This window comes from Chlorocebus sabaeus, chromosome 9, assembly GCF_047675955.1.
Source record: "Chlorocebus sabaeus isolate Y175 chromosome 9, mChlSab1.0.hap1, whole genome shotgun sequence".
Lineage (NCBI taxonomy): Eukaryota > Metazoa > Chordata > Mammalia > Primates > Cercopithecidae > Chlorocebus > Chlorocebus sabaeus.
In genome coordinates this window covers 31,876,300-31,897,235 of record NC_132912.1, presented here as the reverse complement: position 1 = coordinate 31,897,235, position 20,936 = coordinate 31,876,300, and the positions used below count along the sequence as shown (strand labels likewise).

Sequence of the window (20,936 nt, the reverse complement as noted above, 5' to 3'; positions counted from 1 at the left end):
CCCCGGGAAAATTCCCAGTCCAGCTCTTCCCTCCTTATGCATAAGGGAGCTGACTCCTATGGACTTCATTCCCTGAGCTCACTGGCTGGAAATCAAAGACTAGAATGCAGAGAAAGGCAGAGAAAAAGAGGAGAGCGAGAGAGATTATCTGGGACAGTTCCCTCCCCACTCCCAACCCCCATGGCTCAGGCAGTGTCTGTGTCCCTCAGTGATGGCAGCTCCTGCTGGGTGACCCTGGCCTCCAGCCTGATGCTCTCACAGGGCTCCAACAGCACATTTTCATCTCCCTGCCCTTCCAGCCCTACCGGTGTTGACAGTTTTTCACCGTTCCAAGTCAGGCTGTCTCAGCAGCCCTTACTAGTTACCTTAACATTTTCGACAACTCTCTATATAACTCCCTCATTAAAGTTCTTTTATTTGAAACATCTGTGTTGGATTTCTTTTTGTACCTCAATAGTCTTTCTTGAATTTTTATTCTTTCAGTGGTCAGTGGTGTTAGCTCTGAAATAATACTCGACTGGTAAAGCTGCAATTGTAGTCAGAGCAATGTTTTATATCATTTTTACAATCATGTTAAATAATGCCATTAAAGAAGAAGCAAGTCTATTAGTAGCATTCCCACGTAGGAGATGAGCAGTGGATGCACTTTTTTTTTTTTGGAATCAGAGAAGACAAAGTCAAGAACAAACCCAAGGCAACCATCTCAGTAGCTGAGATCATGAGTAACAGTGTCTTCTTGGTTTAAAGGGTCTTGGTAAATGTCTAAAGAATGGAGAAGTCTAGCTGGTAAACAGTTGCGCTGCATGTAGAGTTTGGCCAACATGGTGAAACCCCATCTCTACTAAAAATGCAAAAAAATTAGCCGGGTGTGGTGGCGGTCGCCGGTAATCCTAGCTACTCAGGAGGCTGAGGCAAGAGAATCACTTGAACCCAGAATCAGAGGTTGCAGTGAGCCAAGATCACGCCACTGCACTCCAGCCTGGGAAACAGAGCAGAACGCCATCTCAGAAAAAAAAAAAAAAAAAAAGAAAGAAGTAAACCTTTGGGTTTCTGCTTTATTTTTTTTCATATCAGCTCTCTTTAGTCTAGAGTTCTATTTTTAATATAACAATTTTTTAAAACTATGTTGTTATTGCTGAATAGTTACATAATAATTATATAAATATGTATATGATTATTTGATAAACATGTTAAAATGTTATTTTAAAAAACAAATGCAAAAATGTGCCCTGGAGAAACTATTTGAATAATAATGTGCAGAATGACCTGAAAGGCTGACTGAGAAAGAGAGAGAGAAAAAAAAAAGCTAAAGAAAACCGGATGTGAGTCTGTGAGTCCCTGGACAGCAAAGAAAAAGGATAAAGAGAATGAAGAATGATTCGGTTTTAGGGTGAGACAATTTACTTACTCTCTTTTCTCAATAAAATTAGTAGGAGTTTAGTGGTTGTAGACTCTAGATTTTAAAAAGCTTATTTAACGGCCTGAAATGAAAGAATGGGCTGTGGATTCTTGGGAGGTGGCCACAATAGCTGTTAGCAGATCAAACATTTGGGAGATGAATTGATTGCTGCAGAGAGGGCAATCCCACAGCCACGTGGGGCATTTGACAAAGCCATTTTGAATGATCAGTTTTGACATAACTGCACGAAAATGATCCTATCAAAGAGCAAAATCATGTTTTAAAGTAATATCCCTGCCTGTTACACTGCCCCACCCACCAAAGCTATGGGACCCTCTTATTTCACTTTTGTATTATGTGTTTTATGGGCTAATATTTTCTTCTTCTTGTTCTTATTTTGTATTTAACCATACACTATTTACTTTAAAGCTATTTATAGTTATTGCTATTCTTATTACCACTACTGAATAATATACCTTTTTTATAATCAGAAAAGACCGTGAAATTACTGTTAGTCTCTAGACTTTTTTTTTAATTTTTATTTTTTTAGACGGAGTCTCGCTCTGTTGCCCAGGCTGGAGCGCAGAGGTGCGATCTCGGCTCACTGCAAGCTCCGCCTCCCGAGTTCACACCATTCTCCTGCCTCAGCCTCCCGAGTAGCTGGGACTATAGGCGCCTGCCACCACGCCCGGCTAATTTTTTTATTGTTTTTTTTTTTTTTTTTTTTTTTTTTGTATTTTTAGTAGAGATGGGGTTTCACCATGTTAGCCAGGATGGTCTCCATCACCTGCCATCACCCGACCTCGTGATCCACCCGCCTTGGACTCCCAAAGTGCTGGGATTACAGGCATGAGCCACTGAGCCCGACCTAGTCTCTAGATTTTTAAGTTCAATTAAGATATCTTTATATACCACAAAATTAACCCATTTGAAATGCACAATTCCATAGTTTTCAGTATATTCAAGATATGTGCGACTGTTGACATATTTAATTTATACATTTTCCATTACCTCAAAAAGAAATGCCCTTTTTTAAGTTATAGTTCCTAATCACCTCATTCTTCCAAGCCCTAGGCAATCGCTAATCTGCTTTTTCTTTCTATAAATACAATTTAATACATTTTTTCGTTCTGGAAATTTTATATTATCAGAAACATGTAATATGTGGCCTTTGTAACTTGCTTCTTTCACTTAGAATAATGTCTGAAACGCTCAGCCCTGTTGTCACATGTGTCAGTACTTCATTACTGTTCATGGTCGAATAATACACTGTTGTATGGCTGTGCTGCGTTTTGTTTGTCCATTCCTCAGTTGATGGACATTTGGATGGTTTCCACCTTTTGGCTATTCTGAATAATGGTATTATAGATATTTGTGCATAAATTTCTGTGTGGATGTGTTTTCATTTCTCTAGGGTATACGTCTGTGGGTGGAATTGCTAGGTCTGATGATAACTCTATGTTTAAATAACCATTTAAGGAATGTTGTGTACAGAATTGTGTACCTCCCCCACACCCCCAAATTCATATGCTGAGGCTCTAACCCCCAATGTGACTGTATTTAGAGAACAGGCCTTTGGTAGAGAATTGGATTTAGATGAGGCCATGAGGGTAGAGCCCTCATGTTGGGATTTAGTGTCCTTATAATAAGAGGAAGAGGCACCAGAACTCGCTCCCTCTCTCCGCCATGTGAGGAATTGGCTGACACCTCAATCTCAGCTTCTCAGCCTTCCCAGAACTGTGAGAAATATGTTTATCTTAAGCTGCCCAGCCTGAGCTGACCAAAACAAGGAATTACCACACTGTTTTCCAAAGTGACTCTAGTGTGTGAGGATTAGGTTTTCTCCACCTTCTTGTCAACACTTGCTATCGTCTTATGTTTTGATTACAGCTATTTTGGTGGGTATGAAGTACCATCTTATTGTGACTTAGATTTGCACTGATGACTACTGGTGTTAAGCATTCTTTTATGTGCTTTTTGGTCACTTGTATATCTTCTTGGAGAGGTGTCTAATAATTTTCCCATTTGTATTGGAGTTATGTGGATTTAATTATTTATTTGGAAGAGCTGTATAGTGTAGATGCAAATGCCTTATGAAGAACATAATTTGCAAATATTTTCTTCCATTCTGAGGATTGTGTTTCACTTTCCTGATGGTGTGTTTTGAAGCACAAAAGTTTTTAATTTTGATTAACTCAAATTATCTATTTTTTCTTTTGTTGCTCATGCTTTTAATGCCATAGCTAAGAATCCGTTGCAAACACTAGGTCATGAAGATTTACCTTGATGTTTTCTTCTAAGAGTTCTATAGTTTAACACTTACATTTAGGTCTCTGATCCATTTGAATTAATTGTTATATATGATGTGAGATAAAGGTCTGACTTCTTTCTTTTCACTTGGCTATCCAGTTTCCTGGCATCACTTATTGAAAAGATTAATCTTTCCCATTGAATGATCTTGTGCCCTTGTCAAAATCAGTTGAACATAGACACATGGCTTCATTTCTGAACTTTCAATTCTATTCCATTGATCTACAAGTCCCTCATTCTACTAGGACTACACTGTTTTGATTGCTGTTTGTCCGCAATATAAGTTTTCAAAGAGCTGGAATACGTGAACCTTCCAACTCTATTATTCATTTTCAAGATTATTTTGGCTATTCTGACTGCCCTACAATTCCATATGAATTTTAGAATTAGCTTGACAAATTTTACAAAAAAGCTAACTAGGATTCTAATAGGACTTACATGGTAGATTAACTTTGGAAATATTGCCATTTTAACAATGTGAATCTATAATATTGGTCTATAAATGTGAGATACTTTTCCATCTATTATCTTCCATTTATTTTTATTTTTTAAAAATTCATTTCAACATTTTGTAGTTTTCAGATTATAAGATTTGTACCTCCTTGATTAAATTTATTTCTAAGTGTTTTGATCTTTTTGATCTATTGTAAATGAAATTGCTCTCTTAATTTCATTTTCTAATCATTCATTGGAAATGTGTAAAAATGCAATTGATTTTTCTATATTGATCTTGTATGCTGCAAGTTTGCTCTGCTCTTTTATTAGTTCTAATAGTTTTTCAGTGGATTTCTCAGAATTGTCTACATATAAGATCATGTCACACGTGAATAGAAATTGTATTACTTCTTCCTTTCCAATCTAGATATATTTTTATTTGTTTTTCCTGCCTAATTGCCCTTGCAAGGGCTTCCAGTACAATGATGAAGAGAAGTGGGTGAAGTGGTGAGATATAATATTCTTGTGTTGTTCCTGGTCATAAAGGGGAAGGGGAAGAATTCAGTCTTTCATTATTAATTATTACATTAGCAGTGCATCTTTCATAGATGCCCCTTATCATCTTGAGGACTTTTACTTGTATTCCTAGTTTGTTGAGCATTTTTATCAAGAAAGGATATTAGGTCTGGTCAAATGTGTTTTCTCTGTCTGTAATGTAATCATGTTATCTTGGTGCTTTTATTAAATTGATAAGATGTATTACATTAACTGATTTTTAGATGTTATGTCAAACTTACATTAATGAGATAAATCGTACTTGGTCGTGATATGTATTTCCTTTTACATGTGGCTGGATTGCACTATCTAGTATTTTGCTGAAGATTTTTGCTCTGTATTTATAAGGTATGCATGCTGGTGTGTAGTTTGTTCTTGTGATGTTTTTGTCTGGTTTTGGTATCAGGGTAACACTGTGTTCATGGAATGAGTTAAGAAGTGTGCTATTCTCTTCTATTTCTTGCAGGAGTTTGTGAAGAATGGGTAATCTTTAGATATTCAGGGGAATTCATTCATGAAGACATATGTTCTGCACTTTTCTTTGTGGGTATTTTTAATCACTAATTAAATTTATTGTGATTGGTATATTAAGTTTGTATATTTCTTCTTGATTCAGTTTCTGTAGAGCATGTATTTCTAGGAATTGTCCATTTCATCTAAGTGATCTAATTTATTGGTAAATAAATTCCTTTAGAATCCTTTTTATTTCTGTAGGGTGGTACTAATATCCCCTTTCATTTTTTTTTATTTCAGTAGTTTGACTCATTTCATGTTTTCTCCCCTTATCAATCTGGTTAAGGTTTGTCTATTTTATTTATCTTTTCAAAGAACTAGATTTTGGTTTCATGAATTGTCTCTGTTGATTTTCTATTCTCTAATCTTTAGTAGTACTTTGTTCCCTGCACTTGCTTTGGGTTTAGTTTGTTCTTTGCTAGCACCTTACAGTGGAAAGTGAGGTTACTGATTTAAGATATTTCTTATTTTTTAGTATAGGCATTTATAGCTATCTATTTCCATGTAACCTCTGCTTTATTCGCATCTCATAATTTCTACATGTTGTTTTATTACATTTTCATTCATCTCAAGTTGTTTTCTATTTTCCCTTTCGGTTTACCTAGGAGAGGGTTAATTTCCACATATTTGTCAATTCCCCAAATTTCTTTATGATATTGATTACTAATTTCATTTCATTGTGGTCAGAGAACATGCTTCTTATCATTTCTGTACTTTAAAGTTTATCAGGGTGTGTCTTATGGCCTAGCATGAACACAGAGTTCATCTCTGTGTGCACTTGAGAAGAGCATGTGGTCTGTTGTTGTTGGGTAGTGTAGTCTCTAGATGTATGTCAGGGTTAATGTGTTCAAGACTTCTGTTTCTTTGTTGATCTCTACCTAGTTGTTCTATACACTCGTGAAAGTGGGGCACTGAAGTCTCCATTTATTATTGTTAAATTGTCTATTTCTTCCTTCGTTTCTGCCGTTTTTAATTCATGTATTTTGGTATAATGTTGTTACAGGTATACATGTTTCCAATTATTATATCTTCCTGATGAATTGACATTTTTATGATTATAAAATACTCCTGTTCATATCTAGTAATATATATATTTTTTGTTCTAAGGTCTATTTTGTCTGATATTAGTATAGTCACTCCAGTTTCCTTGCAGTTGCTGTTTTCATGATATATATATATACATATGTTATCATTTTATTTTCAATGTCTTTGTATCTGTGAATTAAAAATGTGTCTCCTGAAGACAGCATGTGATTGGGTCTTCTTTGTTTCTTTGTCTAGTCTGACAATATCTGTCTTTTGATTGGATTTTTTAATCCATTCATACTTGAGTCTATTATTGATATAGGTGGATTTTTTCATTTGCCATTTTACCTCTTATTTCCTACATATTTCATGCCTTTCTTGTTTCTCTAATTCTTATATATTAGATAAAGCAAATATTTATCTAATGTAGCATTTTTATTTCTTAATTTTTTTAAACCTTTTAAGTTATTTCCTTAGTGGTTGCTCTATGGCTTACCATACATATGTTAACCTATAATAATCAGCTTCGAATTTATACTAACTTAATTCCAGTATAAGAACTATTACTCCAGTATAGTTTTATTCTTATTCTCTTTTCCTCCTTTTTTTTTTCTTTTCTTTTCTTTTCTTTTTTTTGACATGGAGTCTCGCTCTGTCACCCAGGCTGGAGTGCAGTGATGCGATCTTGGCTCACTGCAAGCTCCGCCTCCCGGGTTCACGCCATTCTCCTGCCTCAGCCTCCCAAGTCGCTGGGACTACAGGCACCCGCCACCACGCCTAGCTAATTTTTTGTATTTTTAGTGGAGATGGGGTTTCACCGTGTTAGCCAGGATGGTCTCGATCTCCTGACCTTGTGATCCGCCCACCTTGGCCTCCCAAAGTGCTGGGATTACAGGCGTGAGCCACCATGCCCGGTCTCTTTTCCTCCATTTTATGTTATCATTGTTATATTTATTACATCTATAAATGTTACAAGCCCAGTATTATATTCCTATAATTATGGTATTATATAGATTTAAGTTTTAAGATACTTGGAGAAGAAAACAGAGGATCTATGTATTTTTAGCTTTTGTTATATTAACTTTCATTTTTGTGATTTCTGTATCTCTTCCTTTGGTCCTATGGATTTCAGGAACCGTGTAGATTGATTTTCTTAGCCCAGAATAGCTTTGTTCCCACCCACCTCCTTTGTCCTATTATTACAAATATGTTATATTTCCATATGTTATAGACCTAAAAATAAATTATATGTGTTTTGTTTTATCAAATTGCTTTTTAAACCAGTTGAGAAAGGAAAAGAGTAGACATACGTATTTATGCTTTTTTATATATATAATTACATAATCATCATTGCCAGGGCTCTTTGTGTTTTCATGTATTTACCCTCTGGGATCACATACTTTTAGCCTGAAGAAATTTCTTTAGTACTTTTTGTAAGATAAATTGGCTAGCAACAAGTTCTCTCTTTTTGTTTATCTGGGAATGTCTTTATTTCAACATAATTTTTGAAAGATAGCTTTGCTGGGAATAGGGTTGTCAGTCAAGAGTTTTTTGCTTTGAGTGCTTTGAATATGCTATGCCATTGTCTCTGGCCTTCACTGTTTCTAATAAATACTCAACTGTTAGCTATAAAGATCCTGGAAGACAACGTAAGCAATACCATTCTGGACATAGGAACGGCAAAGATTTCATGAAGAAGATACCAAAAGCAATTGCAACAAAAGCAAAAGTTGACAAATGGGATCTAATCAAACTATAGAGCTCTGCACAGCAAAACAAACTATCAACAGAGTGAACAGACCACCTACAAAATGGAAGAAAATATTTGCAAACTATGCATCTGATGAAGGTCTAATATCCAGCATCTGTAAGAAACTCAAACAAATTTACAAGAAAAAAGAAAAACAAACAACCCCATTAAAAAGTGGGCAAAGGACATGAGCAGTTTGCAAAAGAAGACATATGTGTAGCCAATAGAAGACATATGTGTAGCCAATAAGCATATGAAAAAATGCTCAACATCATTGATCATTAGAAAAATGCAAATCAAAACCACAATGAGATACCATCTCACACCAGTCAGAATGGCTATTATTAAAATGTCAAAAAATAACAGATGCTGGTTAAGTTGTGGAGAAAAAGGAACACTTATACACTGTTGATGGGAGTGTAAATTAGTTCAACCATTGTGGAAGACAGTGTTGTGATTCCTCAAAGACCTAAAAACAGAAACAGCACTCAACCCAGCAATCCCATTACTGGCTATATACCCAAAGGAATATAGATCATTCCATCATAAAGACACATGCACGCGTATGTTGACTATAGCACTGTTCACAATAGCAAAGATATGGAATCAACCTGAATGCTCATCCATGGTAGACCGGATAAAGAGAATAAGGTACGTACACACTATACAAGACTATGCAGCCATAAAAAAAAATGAGATCATGTCCTTTGCAGGAACATAGATAGAGCCAGAGGCCATTATCCTTAGCAAACTAAGGCAGGAACAGAAAACCAATTACCATATGTTTTCACTTATAAGTGGGAGCTAAATGATGAGAACACATGGACACATAGAGGGGAATAACACACACTGGGGCCTATTGGAAGGTGGAGGGTAGGAGGAGGGAGAGGATTAGGAAAAATAACTAATGGGTACTAGGCTTAATACCTGGGCGATGAAATAATCTGTACAACAAATCCCCATGACACGTTTACCGATATAACAAACCTGCACATGTATGCCTGAGCTTAAAATAAAAGTTTTTTAAAAATATTGTTAATAATACAAAAAAGCATTATGTTTAAAAAACTGTCTTAAGCATGATTAAACAGCTGAATCCTAGTTTAAAATGTCTATATATGAAATAGTTGTCAGCAGAAATTTGGAAAACCCTAGGAACCAAAGCCTAGAGATATTTAATTGGATGCTTAAACTCTATGAGTCACAACGGACGTAGATAAATCCCTTGTGTCTATAGTTTAGTCATTCAGGTCACACTATCTAAAAAAAAAAAAAAGTGAGGAGAAGGAAGGGATGGAGGGGCAGGAAAAGTCATAAAAGAAAGAAATCAGCTACTATTCTTACTGGGTTTCCTATGTTAGTGAGAAGTCATTTTTACCTTGCTGCTTTTAGGGCAGTGTCACTTTAGGGCTTTAAAAACTTAATGCTCAATGGGTGGATGTGGCAGTGACCTTAGGTCTTCTTGGCCTTCTTCTCTGAGTGTGAAGCTTCTACCTTTCCAGCTGAGACAAGGACGACTGGGACTGGATAATTTTCAGCTGTGCCAGACCCAAGGCAGAACCTCTGTCCCACAAGTGGGGGCTGAGTAGAAGAAAGAAGCCTTCATTTCTCAGCCTCACTCACCTGGAACTTAGCCTCAGCAATAGGTAGCTAAGGGCTGCAAAGGAAATGGGGATGTCCTGCCCCTCCAGAGATGATAATCCTCTGAGGAGCTGGGTGAGGAGCAAACCTCATGTTCTTGGCGGCACTTCTCTGGGGTGGATTTTCCATCTCATTGAGCTAGGAGGGGAGAGGGAGGGGGTGGGTCTTGGCACAAATATTATAGATTGTCATTGTTCTTACTGAGGTTTAGTAAGTTTTCTTGAATAAATGTTTCTTCATTTGCTGTATGACCTTAGGATCATTTCAAGAGTTTTTAATTTTTATTTTTATAAACAATATTTTTTACCAGTTTTGCTAGGAAATGGATCTGCAGAACTTCTCAGGCTGCTGTGCTTGGAAGTGGAATCCTTTTCTTTTCTTTTCTTTTCTTTTTTTTATTATACTTTAAGTTCTAGGGTACATGTGCACAATGTGCAAATTTGTTACATATGTACACATGTGCCATGTTGGCGTGCTGCATCCATTAACTCATCATTTACATTAGGTATATCTCCTAATGCTATCCCTCCCCTCTCCCCTCACCCCACAACAGGCCCTGGAGTGTAATGTTCCCCTTCCTGTGCCCAAGTGATCTCTTTGTTCAGTTCCCACTTTTGAGTAAGAGCATGTGGTGTTTGGTTTTCTGTTTCTGCGATAGTTTGCTGAGAATGATGGTTTCCAGCTTCACCCATGTCCCTACAAAGGACATGAACTCATCTTTTTTATGGCTGCATAGTATTCCATGGTGTATATGTGCCACATTTTCTTAATCCAGTCTATCATTGATGGACATTTGGGTTGGTTCCAAGTCTTTGCTAATGTGAATAGTGCCTCAATAAACATATGTGTGCATGTGTCTTTATAGCAGCATGATTTATAATCATTTGGGTATATACCCAGTAATGGGATGGCTGGGTCAAATGGTATTTCTAGTTCTAGATCCTTGAGGAATTGCCACACTGTCTTCCACAATGGTTGAACTAGTTTACAGTCCCACCAACAGTGTAAAAGTGTTCCTATTTCTCCACATCCTCTCCAGCACCTGTTGTTTCCTGACTTTTTAATGATGGCCATTCTAATTGGTGTGAGATGGTATCTCATTGTGGTTTGATTTGCATTTCTCTGATGGCCAGTGATGAGCATTTTTTCATGTGTCTGTTGGCCTCATAAATGTCTTCTTTTGAGAAGTGTCTGTTCATATCCTTCACCCACTTTTTGATGGAGTTTTTTTTTCTTGTAAATTTGAGTTCTTTGCAGATTGTGGATATTAGCCCTTTGTCAGATGAGTAGATTGCAAAAATTTTCTCCCATTCTGAAGGTTGCCTGTTCACTCTGATGATAGTTACTTTTGCTGTGCAGAAGCTCTTTAGTTTAATTAGATCCCATTTGTCAATTTTGGCTTTTGTTGCCATTGCTTTTGGTGTTTTAGACATGAAGTCTTTGCCCATGCCTGTGTTCTGAATGGTATTGCCTAGGTTTCCTTCTAGGGTTTTTATGGTTTTAGGTCTAACATTTCAGTCTTTAACCCATCTTGAATTAATTTCTGTATAAAGTGTAAGGAAGGGATGCAGTTTCATCTTTCTAAATATGGCTAGCCAGTTTTCCCAGCATCATTTATTAAATAGGGAATCCTTTCTCCATTTCTTGTTTTTGTCAGGTTTGTCAAAGATCAGATGGTTGTAGATGTGTGGTACTATTTCTGAGGACTCTGTTCTGCTCTGTTCTATATCTCTGCTTTGGTACCAGTATCACGCTGTTTTGGTTACTGTAGCCTTGTAGTATAGTTTGAAGTCAGGTAGAGTGATGCCTCCAGCTTTGTTCTTTTGGCTTAGGATTGTCTTGGCAATGCGGGCTCTTTTTTTTGGTTCCATATGATCTTTAAAGTAGTTTTTTCCAATTCTGTGAAGAAAGTCATTGGTAGCTTGGTAGGTATGGCATTGAATCTATAAATTACCTTGGGCATTATGGCCATTTTCATGATATTGATTCTTCCTATCCATGAGCATGGAATGTTCCTCCATTTGTTTGTGTCCTCTTTTATTTCATTGAGCAGTAGTTTGTAGTTCTCCTTGAAGAGGTCCTTCACATCCCTTGTAAGTTGGATTCCTGGGTATTTTATTCTCTTTGAAGCAATTGTGAATGAGAGTTCACTCATGATTTAGCTCTCTGTTTGTCTGTTATTGGTGTATAAGAATGCTTGTGATTTTTGCACATTGATTTTGTATCCTAAGACTTTGCTGAAGTTGCTTCTCAGCTTAAGGAGATTTTGGGCTGAGACGATGTGGTTTTCTAAATATACAATCATGTCATTGGCAAACAGGGACAATTTGACTTCCTCTTTTCCTAATTGAATATCCTTTATTTCTTTCTCCTGCCTGATTCCCCTGGCCAGAACTTCCAACACTATGTTGAATAGGAGCGGTGAGAGAGGGCATCCCTGCCTTGTGCCAGTTTTCAAGGGGAATGCTTCCAGTTTTTGCCCATTCAGTATGATATTGGCTGTGGGTTTGTCATAAATAGCTTTTATTATTTTGAGATATGTCCCATCAATACCTAATTTTTTGAGAGTTTTTAGCATGAAGGGCTGTTGAATATTGTCAAAGGCCTTTTCTGCATCTATTGAGATAATCATGTGGTTTTTGTCTTTGGTTTTGTTTATATGCTGGATTACGTTTATTGATTTGTATATGTTGAACCAGCCTTGCATCCCAGGGATGAAGCCCACTTGACCATGGTGGATAAGCTTTTTGATGTGCTGCTGGATTCTGTTGGCCAGTATTTTATTGAGGATTTTTGCATCAATGTTCATCAGGGATATTGGTCTAAAATTCTCTTTTTTTGTTGTATCTCTGTCAGGCTTTGGTATCTGGATGATGTTGGCCTCATAAAATGAGTTAGGGAGGACTCCCTCTTTTTCTATTCATTGGAATAGTTTCAGAAGGAATGGTACCAGCTCCTCCTAGTACCTCTGGTAGAATTTGGCTGTGAATCCATCTGGTCCTGGACTTTTTTTGATCGGTACACTATTAATTATTGCCTCAATTTCAGAGCCTGTTATTGGTCTATTCAGGGATTCAACTTCTTCCTGGTTTAGTCTTGGGAGGGTGTACGTGTCCAGGAAATTATCCATTTCTTCTAGATTTTCTAGTTTATTTGCGTAGAGGTGTTTATAGTATTCTCTAATGGTAGCTTGTATTTCTGTGAGATAGGTGGTGATATCAACCCTTTATCCTTTTTTATTGCATCTATTTGATTCTTCTCTCTTTTCTTCATTATTGGTCTTGCTAGCAGTCTATCAATTTTGTTGATCTCTTCAAAACACCAGCTCCTGGATTGATTGATCTTTTGAAGGGTTTTTTATGTCCCTATCTCCTTCAGTTCTGCTCTGATCTTAGTTATTTCTTGCCTTCTGCTAGCTTTTGAATGTGTTTGCTCTTGCTTCTCTAGTTCTTTTAATTGTGATGTTAGGGTGTCAATTTTAGATCTTTCCTGCTTTCTCTTGTGGACATTTAGTGCTATAAATTTCCCTCTACACACTGCTTTAAATGTGTCCCAGAGATTCTGGTCTGTTGTGTGTTTGTTCTCATTGGTTTCAAAGAACATCTTTATTTCTGCCTTCATTTCGTTATGTACCCAGTGGTCATTCAGGAGCAGGTTGTTTAGTTTCCATGTAGTTGAGCGGTTTTGAGTGAGTTTCTTAATCCTGAGTTCTAGTTTGATTGCACTGTGGTCTGAGACACAGTTTGTTATAATTTCTGTTCTTTTACATTTGCTGAGGAGTGCTTTACTTCCAACTATGTGGTCAATTTTAGAATAAGTGCGATGTGTTGCTGAGAAGAATGTATATTCTGTTGATTTAGGGTAGAGAGTTCTGTAGATGTCTATTAGGTACACTTGGTGCAGAGCTGAGTTCAATTCCTGGATATCCTTTTTAACTTTCTGTCTAGTTGATCTGTCTAATGTTGACAGTGGGCTGTTAAAGTCTCCCATTATTATTGTGTGGGAGTCTAAGCCTCTTTGTAGGTCTCTAAGGACTTGCTTAATGAATCTGGGTGCTCCTGTATTGGGTGTATATATGTTTAGGATAGTTAGCTCTTCTTGTTGAATTGATCCCTTTACCATTATGTAATGGCCTTCTTTGTCTCTTTTGATCTTTGTTGGATTAAAGTCTGTTTTATCAGAGACTAGGATTGTAACCCCTGCCTTTTTTTGTTTTCCATTTGCTTGGTAGATCTTCCTCCATCCCTTTATTTTGAGCCTATGTGTGTCTCTGCATGTGAGATGGGTCTCCTGAGTATAGCACACTGATAAGTCTTGACTCTTTATCCAATTTGCCAGTCTGTGCCTTTTAATTGGAGCACTTAGCCCATTTGCATTTAAGGTTAACATTGTTATGTGTGAATTTGATCCTGTCATTATGATGTTAGCTGGGTATTTTGGTCGTTAGTTGATGCAGTTTTTTCCTAACTTTGATGGTCTTTACAATTTGACCTGTTTTTGCAGTGGCTGTTACCAGTTGTTCCTTTCCATGTTTAGTGCTTCCTTCAGGAGCTCTTGTAAGGCAGGCCTGGGGGTGACAAAATCTCTCAGCATTTGCCTGTCTGTAAAGGACTTTATTTCTCCTTGATTTATGAAGTTTGGTTTGACTGGATATGAAATTCTGGGTTGAAAATTCTTTTCTTTAAGAATGTTGAATGTTGGCCCCCACTCTCTTCTGGCTTATAGAGTTTCTGCCGAGAGATCTGCTGTTAGTCTGATGGGCTTCCCTTTGTGTGTAACCCGACCGTTCTCTCTGACTGCCCTTAACATTTTTTCCTTCATTTCAACTTTGGTGAATCTGATAATTATGTGTCTTGGAGTTGCTCTTGTTGAGGAGTATCTTTGTGGTGTTCTCTGTATTTCCTGAATTTGAATGTTGACCTGCCTTGCTAGGTTGAAGAAGTTCTCCTGGATAATATCCTGCAGAGTGTTTTCCAACTTGGTTCCATTCTCCCTGTCACTTTCAGGTACACCAATCAGACGTAGATTTGGTCTTTTCACATAGTCCCATATTTCTTGGAGGCTTTGTTCATTTCTTTTTACTACTTTTAGTCTAAACTTCTCCCCTTGCTTCATTTCATTCATTTGATCTTCAATCACTGATACCCTTTCTTCCAATTGATTGAATCAGCTACTGAAACTTGTACATTTATCACATAGTTCTCATGCCATGGTTTTCAGCTCCATCAGGTCATTTAAGGATTTCTCTACACTGGTTATTCTAGTTAGCCATTCATCTAATCTTTTTTCAAGGTTTTTAGCTTCTTTTCAATGGGTTCAAACTTCCTTCTTTTGCTCGGAGAAGTTTGATCATCTGAAGCCTCCTTCTCTCAACTTGTCAAAGTCATTCTCCGACCAGCTTTGTTCCATTGCTGGTGAGGAGCTATGCTCCTTTGGAGGGGGAGATGCACTCTGATTTTTAGAATTTTCAGCTTTTCTGCTCTGTTTTTTCCACATCTTTGTGGTTTTATCTACCTTTGGTCTTTGATGATGGTGATGTACAGATGGGGTTTGGTGTTGATGTCCTGTTTGTTAGTTTTCCTTCTAACAGTCAGGACCCTCAGCTGCAGGTCTGTTGGAGTTTGCTGTAGGTCCACTCCAGAGTCTATTTGCCTGGGTATCAGCAGCAGAGGCTGCAGAACAGCAAATATTGCTGAACAGCAAATGTTGCTGCCTGATCATTCCTCTGGAAGTTTCATCTCAGAAGGATACCGGCCGTGTGAACTGTCAGTCTGCCCTTACTGGGGGGTGCCTCCCAGTTAGGCTACTCAGGGGTCAAGGACCCACTTGAGGAGGTAGTCTGTCCATTCTCAGATCTTAAACTCCATGCTGGGAGAACCATTACTCTCTTCAAAGCTGTCAGACAGGGACATTTAAGTCTGCAGAGGTTTCTGCTGCCTTTTGATGGGCTATGCCCTGCCCCCAGAGGTAGAGTCTACAGAGGCAGGCAGGCCTCTTTGAGCTGTGGTGGGCTTCACCCAGTTCGAACTTCCTGGCCGCTTTGTTTACCTACTCAAGCCTCAGCAATGCTAGGCTCACCTTCCCCAGCCTCACTGCTGCCTTGCAGTTCCATCTCAGACTGCTGTGCTAGCAATGAGGGAGGCTCCGTGGGTGTGGGACTCTCCAAGCCAGGCACGGGATACGATCTCCTGGTGTGCCGTTGGCTAAGACAGTTGGAAAAGCGCAGTATTAGGGTGGGAGTGATCCGATTTTCCAGGTGCTGTCTGTCACTGCTTCCCTTGGCTAGGAAAGGAAATTCCCTGATCTCTTGTGCTTCCTGGGTGAGGCGATGCCTCGCCCTGCTTTGGCGCATGCTCACTGGGCTGCACCCTCTGTGCTGCCCCCACTGTCCAACAAGCCCCAATGAGACGAATCCAGTACCTCAGTTGGAAATGCAGAAATCACCCGTCTTCTGCGCTACTCATGCTGGGAGCTGTAGACTGGAGCTGTTCCTATTCAGCCATCTTGGAACTGCCCTCTAGAATCTCATTTCTAAAGTACATCTGCCTCCAGATGGGCTACTAGTCCCATTGTCCAAAGCCAGAAATATCCTACATATGAAGTACATTATCCAGAGGAATGGAATTGCAGATTTCCTGTGCAACCTGCATGACACTGTTACTTTATATGATTCCCTCTAGTTATGTATTATTGAATCTGTGAAGTCACAATGCAGGTCTTTCAAAATATAGATGACTTTTCAGAGAAAAAGCAGAGTTTGCTCACAGCAGTTGGCAGCCTTCTTTGGGGGTGAGAAATTGTGGGTGAACATGACTCTCAGTGACCTCTGGCTCACTAACCTCTGCCCCGTCTCTGGCTCTGCCTCGTCAACTCCCATCTCTTTGCTGATGTTCACTCTAAAGGCTGGGGAATCCATAATGCCTATGGCTGAAGGATGCAGTGGAGGTGAATACTTCACATACAACTTACGAAAGCTCATTTTACAGTATTTTGTTTTTTTAGGCTTTGTCAAAATGTGGAGGATTAAAATAGCCCAAGTGACAATATCAATGAGTTCCTGGTATTGAAATGGCTGCAATGGGAACACCAAGTCAAAAATGTTGCTAACATCTTCCATAGAGAGGATGTTTTTGGTGGCCTCTAGATTTGGGTGGCTTGGGTGAGGGAGGGGAGGGATGAAGGAATCCATGCTAATGAGATGTTCTGTGAATCAGTTTCAGGAAATTCAGGAAAATCCGAAGAAGAAACCGAGGCATACATTACCAACACTGCATAACTCAGAGTTCACAAATGGCAAAGTGGGATGGCTCTTGAGAGCTATGTCATCCAGGAATTCTCAATGATTTCTTGCAGTCCACAATAAATATTGGAACATGGTGTTACCTTAGCTCTTCTGTTAATAAACCCTGCAATGTAACTTTTTCCATATTTTAAATATTTCTAGGAGGGCTAGAAGAGGAGAATATAACACATACCATGCAGTATTCCATAGAACTAGTTAATGTGGAGAGTTACTGAAAAAATGTAATGAGTGAAATCATATTACTTTTATTTATTTAATGCAAAAAATAAACTACCCATCAGTTACTCATTGAATTAGAATATACCTAATGTTACCCTCCTGAGAATTGTTGGATCCACTTGGAGGACTCAGTCCTTGAGTTTGACACACAGTGTTTTGGACCATTTGCAGTTCTTCATCCCACACATGTAGACTCCCAGGAGGTCAGGTTTTCAGAAGGAGAAGATGAGGAGGCGCAGGCATTGTATCACTCACTACTTTCTTTAATTCAAATGCACTCCATGTCTCCTTAGATTGGATGCTTCAGTGACACTTTTATCAGCTTAAGTATGCATGGTCTCTTAGCTTTCTGGCACTAAACAGAGAGAAATATTTAGAAAAAAGTGAGTATTTTCTTGGAAGTTCTACTTGTATATGATGGAGTAGGTAGATGAAGAGAATTACATTGGATTCCTGTAGCTGGAATAGAGATGCATTATCACTTGTTTGGAGATTCTAGTTCTTCTCAGACATAATTCATACATTGAAATAAAAACGCTTCCAGTTGATTGTCTAAGATATACATATACACGTCTATGTATGCATATACAAACACACACAAATACATACGCTAATATGTGTGCATGTCTGTATGCTAATGAAAAGCCAACAGTTTCTAAGTAACTACTAGCTAATTCATAGCTAAAATATTGCTGTCACCCTTTTTATGTTTTGTAATGCTTAGTAACCACGTGACAGGTACTGTATACAGAAAGGTTATGCAGCATGCTTCATTCTGTAGTTGTGATAGGGACTCAGTAAAGTTATAGAATGACAATGTAAGAATAATGAGAGCTGAAAATGCCGCTGTCCATTCCAAGCACGATTGTCAGACTGGAATGTCTTGAGTTGGTGTGTCGTTCTTTAAAATTTTAGGAAAGCGTTAGGAATCATTTTAATGATTAATTCATGGTAAAGTAGCAAACATTCTCCTGTTCCTGGTTCTCTCAAAGGTCACTTGTCAATCTATTTTTATTTTAAAATAATGTGTGTGCAGCATATACTTCATTAGGAAGGACATTCAGAGAGTTTTCTAGATGAGAATAAAATGAATTCAGGCATTTGTTCCGAACGAGGCCAGATGTTTTCCCAGGAGTCTTGCATTCCTAACCACAAGCCAGTGTCTGCCAGATTTGAGTGTTAGGTCTCAAAAACTAAACACCCTGGGCTTAATGCAAATTAAGTTAGAATGAGAAAAGTAATTATCCAGGACTTACAACGGCCAAGTAAAGAAATGAGATGACTGCCCTTCATACAAGGAGGTGCTGCTGATCTGCTATTAACAAGGTAAGTTCCCTGAGATATTTTCTTGAGTTGTAGTCACGAGGGACAGTTCTGAACTAGCTGTGTCTTCTCAGGCTTCCCGTTCCCTTTTTCCTAAAGGTACACTTGAGAAAACAGCTGGATGAGCTTAAGGAATAACTTCCTCTACAAAAACTGCCTAACAGGAGATGTGGCTTAGTGCATCTACAAAAATAAGCATCGGCCTATGTGCTGAAAATAGTTCTGCTAGGTGGGAGGGCAGGTGGAGGCCATGCTGATAAAATATAGGGCAATCTTGGTCAAACAAATCATGTATTGGGCCGAAAACATTTTCTGCTTCTGACTTTTTTGTTTGTTTGTTTCCATAGGAATTTGGCAGGGAAGGGAGACTGACGAGAGGGAAGCTGATGATTTAGTGCATTTGCTTAATGTTGATCACTTATTTATCAGAACAAGTACTGATCTCACATCCTGAAGATTTACTGCACAGTTGAACGGGGCGGAGGAGACTCAAGCGTGTTCTGGTGGGAATCCATAATGATGCTGAAGTCTGAGGCTGGATCTAATTCCCATGTAAATCAAGCTTGCTCTGGATGTTTCTTTTTGTGCAGTGGGGGACATGGTTTTGTTTGGGTTATATTTGAACTGCACTGTATCATAATAAAAAGCCAGAATTAAACTTCATTTGCAAGAAGGCATTCATTCTCAGACTCATGTATAGAATTTTAGAGCTGGAAAAGATATCTGGTTGAATGCCCGAGTTTATAAATAGAAAACTAAGGGACTTGCCCAAGGTCACACAGCCATGAGCATCCCTCCCCAGATGATAACACAATAGCTTTTAGTACCTTGGGAGACATTATCTTTTAGGCAGACTCTGAAAAGTATCCATTTTGAAAGAGAGAAGCTTTTTTTTGGCTTTAATCTTCACTTGAACAGTTTCTCTAATGCCTGTTTTTTTTTCTTGAACAACCCTGAACATATCAGTCAAATGTCTTTAATCTTTTTTCCCTGCACAACACACTAGGCACATTGTAACAATTGCACATCTCACAGGATGTGGCTACAGGACTCCTTTTCTGATAGTATAAAACATGATATAATTTTCAAACATGACATACAAACCATCTAAGTTTATTGTGGGAGGTATACACTCCTCAAATGTAAATTTATACTTCAATAGTTAAGGATCCATCAGAAAATTCAATTGCATATGTTTATATATTTATATTCCTCCTTTGGAATCTTCCACTCTTCTCAGTTCTTATTAACTTGAGCATAGTAGAATTTGGTGAGAACCTCTGCTCAATTTGTTGTATATTAAATAAGTGTTTATGAACTGTTTGTTATGCACCTGCTCCTCATTTTTACCATATGAGATTGCTAAGACTCAAGGCCAAAATGAACAGAGTGTGTTTTCCAGAGGAACCAAATTTTAGAGCAGGAAGGGACAGTCAAGATCATGAGGCCACTCATGCAAGATGCAGAAATGGGACCAGATTTTTAGCACTCAGGCTGCATCCCATTCCATCATACCTGTGTCTCCCTTTAGTTCATGTCTTCTTATGAGAGACAATTATTTCATGAGTGATCATTTAAACGACAGGTTTAGGACAGGTTCTACTGACTTGGGCAAAAGGCATCTTGTTCTTGTTAAGTTCACATTTAAATATGTTTTGTAGGCATGTTTTCAAAACTAAAGACCTACTTTCTTATAAAATTGAGAAAGATAATAATTTGAATCAACTTGATTATAGGACGATGGTAACAGAATCTTGTAAATATATTTCCAAAGAGGATAGAGAAATAGAGAATCATCCATGTGAGCACTTTCCACTGAGAAAATGAAATTCGGGTTGTGACCCTTCAGGTCTTGCCATGTGGGCTTGACTGCTGAATGTGCATGGAAAAGCCTTTAGCATGTGAGGAGACATACCTGCCATCTGACTTAGCTCTTATTTCATAGATGAGAACAGGGAGTCCCATATGAATTGTGATTTACTCAAGATCACATGGCCATTTAGTGGCAAATCACATTGTTTCAAACCTCTGGTGTACATTCAACTCTCAGCTCATGTACTATGCCCCCACTGAGGTCAAATATTCCAACAATCTCAAAAATACGAGCTACCTGAACATGGCCTTGACCATTTTGGTCTGAATTAAAGGAGCTCTCTAATAGTCCTGATGTTAGAGGGTGAATTTGAAACTTGAAATCTCTGGGTGCCTCCTTCGAGTTCCAGATCATTGTTTCTTGTCAGACTGCCTTTACTGAGAAACTCAAACTTTTAAGTAATATTGACTGCGTTTAATTGTTCTTTAGAATTCAGTCAGATTCCTCCATGGAGAATGTGAATCCCAGCAGGTATCTTGACCAAACTACAATCTTTGCCTAATCTAAGCTTTCATTTAAAGTTTTTCTATAAAATATGATTTTGTGAATGGGAGTTGATGGCTGGAGGCTGGGGAGTTTCAGGATATTG

The 20,936-nt window shown here is 38.2% G+C and overlaps 1 long non-coding RNA gene across 1 annotated transcript; it reads left to right on the top strand.

Moving 5' to 3' along the window:
* Window positions 1-1,230: 1,230 nt before the first annotated feature.
* On the top strand, window positions 1,231-19,444 carry LOC103238126 (uncharacterized). Its single transcript, XR_499104.3, has 3 exons — window positions 1,231-1,390; window positions 16,844-18,477; window positions 18,822-19,444. It is a non-coding gene; the product is annotated as an uncharacterized lncRNA (long non-coding RNA).
* Window positions 19,445-20,936: the final 1,492 nt, after the last annotated feature.